The sequence below is a fragment of the Cyanistes caeruleus genome, chromosome 1 (genome assembly GCF_971803275.1).
Source record: "Cyanistes caeruleus chromosome 1, bCyaCae1.hap1.1, whole genome shotgun sequence".
Taxonomy (NCBI): domain Eukaryota; kingdom Metazoa; phylum Chordata; class Aves; order Passeriformes; family Paridae; genus Cyanistes; species Cyanistes caeruleus.
Window position 1 is genome coordinate 83,913,820 of NC_141701.1, and position 3,588 is coordinate 83,917,407.

Consider the following 3,588-nt stretch of genomic DNA (forward strand, 5'->3'; position numbering starts at 1 on the left):
GCATGACGGTGTGAGAAATTATTTCCCTGTCTGTTATTAGAACTAACCACTGGTGAGTAATACTTCTACGTCAGCAGAGATGTCTGAAAAAAAGTATTTTTCTACCATACATGTTGGTTCAGTGTGTTGCTATGTGACACCATCCTTTGCATGTATTGGTGAAGATGCCTTGGGAGGGAAAAAAGAAATAGGCTGTTTGTTGCTGTTCAGTTTATGTCTCTTGCAATGGAACCATAGAGTAGTGCTTTGTTATTGTGTTAATTTCAAATTAACTTGTGGTCAATGTGGTCTTTTACTAGCATTACTTATGAAATGAAAAATACTTTGGCTATGGCTTATTCCTGTTGGTAATATAAGACCTATGCTATGTAAAAACTATGAAAAGCTCTGCTGTGTACACTGGTTTACAGACACTGCAGTCTTTCTTACCCGTTGAATATTTCTAATTGTGCTAAAGCTCTAGGCCACTAAATCAAAACAAAAGTGTACAAATATCCTCCTACCTCTGGTTTCCTTGCAAGATCGAAAGCTTATTGTGAAAGCTGTAACTTGATTAGAAGATCTTTCATGACTGAAAGCATAGAAAGAGTGCACCAGTTTTATTCTATTCATTATTCAGTCCCACTTGTAGATTATTTCCTGTGTGGTCTTCTAAATGTGCTGGCATTAATTGCAATCAGACATGCACTAAGAGTTACTGATTAGGGGGAAGGAAAAATAAGGGCTACAGTGGATGTTTTGAGCCTCTGAAATAATTGAAATAGTTCTTCATGCTGTATTGAGCAGCAAGAGTATTCCCTCCTACCAATTACGCTTGCTTGAAGAGTGGGGAGAAGGCAGCTGGTGTTTTTTTCCTTTCCAGCAGCATGTAGGAACAGCGTTCCTAGGAGGGAGTGGCAGGGAGAGCCAGGGGAATGAGGACTGGGAGCTGGCTGAGTAACAGGAGAGTCACTGGTGGGTTGCATCCCTTCTGCAATGGAGTGTGTCTGGCATGGCAGTTCAGAGATGCAGGAAGACAAATGTAACTGCCAGATCCTAGCAGCCAGCAATGTCTTTGGATTTTTCCTTGAGACCTGGAAGAGTGAGGACAGTAGTTCATTTATTACTTTGGCGGTAGACTGTAATTTGTTAAAGGCTTCACACTTTAAAATTCAAAGTGTTCTGTGTCATGTCCTCATTGTTTCTACCTTACTCTTTTACTGTATTCTTTTTACCTGTTTTTGATAGGAGGTGTCCAATTCACAAGGGGCTTAAAAATAGTTTTTATTTTTTCATAAGGAAAAATCCTGTTATTGGTTCTGGGATTTTTAAATTTTTATTGTAGTGGTAAAAAAACCAGGTCATAATAGGTGTGAGTTGACAAAACTTTGAGATTAAACTGAACAGAATGAATCTAGTGAACAGTAAATGAAGGACATAGGGATGCTCATACAGGTAGCTGTTACTCAGTCAGACTGAGGAAGAGTGTTTGTGGACACAGGGACAACTGTGTTGCTTCTCGTCCTGGGCAAACTTCAACTACCTGAGATTCAGCATCATCTTACTTTTCAAGTTAGGATCTTCTGCTTTTACACATCTTCCTTGTTGGGCTATAAGTAACACCCAGTTATATACCATCAATTCCCATATATCTGAATAAGTAGCTAGCAGGAAGTCACAGTTATTTTAACCCTGACTCCAAGAGCGAGTGGGCCCAAACTGTCCATTCTTAGGGGAAGCAAAACTGCCTCGTGAGTCGCTTGGTTACCAGAGCCAGTGTACTTCTTCACTTGAAGCACAGCAATTGCAGCAGTAATTACTAGTTTCATGGCACCATGATTAGAATTAATTAATTTCTCAGCACTAACTAGGTCAGACTGAAGGATTCTGTACTGCTACATAGTGCCAGATCTCAGCCATTGTAGAGCAGTTACCCAATAAAGTGTAAGTGATGTTTACACACCTCCATCTTGGCAATGAAGAGCCCTTTCCCTTTTCCACTGTTCAGCCATTTGAGGCACATACTTATATCTGTATTTCCTGCCTATCAGTAAGAAGGAAATGGATCTGGTGAGTTGTGCTGTCTCTATGAAGGCTGTCTGCCCGTTGCCCATCTCCCTGCAGCTTATCCAGAAGCTCCTGAGCCACTTCACAATGACCATACTTGTTAGACCTGGGTCTGAAAAAAGGTTTGCTTCTGCAGAGATGGCAACACTTGGCTTTAGATTACCTGCAGACATCTGAGGAGAGTCTGGTAGCCAAAATTATTGTGTATTTTCATAAACATTTCTCTCACAGAAGGCTTAATTAGATACATAACAATGATGTCCCAGATGGCACAGTTTAGCCAGCTGGCCTGTATCTTATTTTTATTGCCTAAACATATCCACACCCTGTCTTTGTTATGAATTCAGTTATGGAAAAGGATATGAATTTTAAATTTGCTGTCTGGCAGTGATGGAAGGTGAACACCATCTGCATCATAGCAAAAAAAGAAAAAAAATATCATTTGGGTAATAAGAGCTTAGGAGCCTTTTGGAAGGAGACATGGGTAGGACCTGATCCAGATGCTGTGTGGTGTGGCCTGATTTATGCTCAAAGCAACACAGAAACATGGCATTCCAGAAGGAGATACCATCTTCCCAGTTCCCACTGTCACCAAGGAAGTACCATACTGGTGAAAATGCATCCTTTGGTGTCCCACCCCTTTCATTTGGGTAGCTGGGCACACCAGCACTTCAAACCTGAAAGCAAATCCAATTATCTTGCTTACACTTTTTGTAGTCTAAAAAATATGCAGGGTCAGCTGGGGTTACTGAGGTGTGATCCCAAGCTGTGCCTGTGTTGTGGGGCCATTTCCTCACGGGGACTGAGGGGCACCCATGGCCTCCCAGGGGGACTTGCTGGTCCGCTGCAGGGAGCTCAGCTGCCCATCCAGGGAATTGTGTGGAGCAAGGGTAGGACACCTCGTTCTTGGTAAGGACTGCATACATCTTTCAAATGGTAGAAAACACACCTGGTGGCGGCACTGGCACCCCTCCCTTTCTTTTCCCACCCTGTCATGTTCATCAATGCTAACACGGGCTGTTTTACATGAATCCAGTGGTGCCATTCTGGAAGTGAAGGTAGGATTTTCTGTTCCTCTACCACCTCTGGGGACAGCTGGCAGCAGGGAAGGCTGCTCTCCTGCAGAGGTCCTGACTTCTTATGGGAGGGAGTTTTGCTTTACAGCAACAAGATGTTTTCCTTTGAGCATTAACTCCAGTTTGACCTTGGGCTTTTTAGGCAGCCAAACACACACATATGCCTCGTAGGCAGAGTTAAGATACTGTCTTAATGCATGCACAGATGCAAAGTGCCCAGCCACACACTTCTGCATGTTTTGGTTTTCTTCTGGATCACTTTTTCACAATGACAGTTTTTCTGCAAATAGCGGTAGTCCCAGTTGGAGTTTCTTGGAGTGCTGGTTTTGCTGAGAAGGTCGTTTAATTGCTCATCAAATCCTGCGTTCTCTCCTTCGTTCGTTCTTGTCTGGTGCCTTTTGTACTGCGCTTGCTGAAGGCAACACACAGGGCTGCTCTTTCCTGCCAGAGCTTGTTGTTGTCTTCA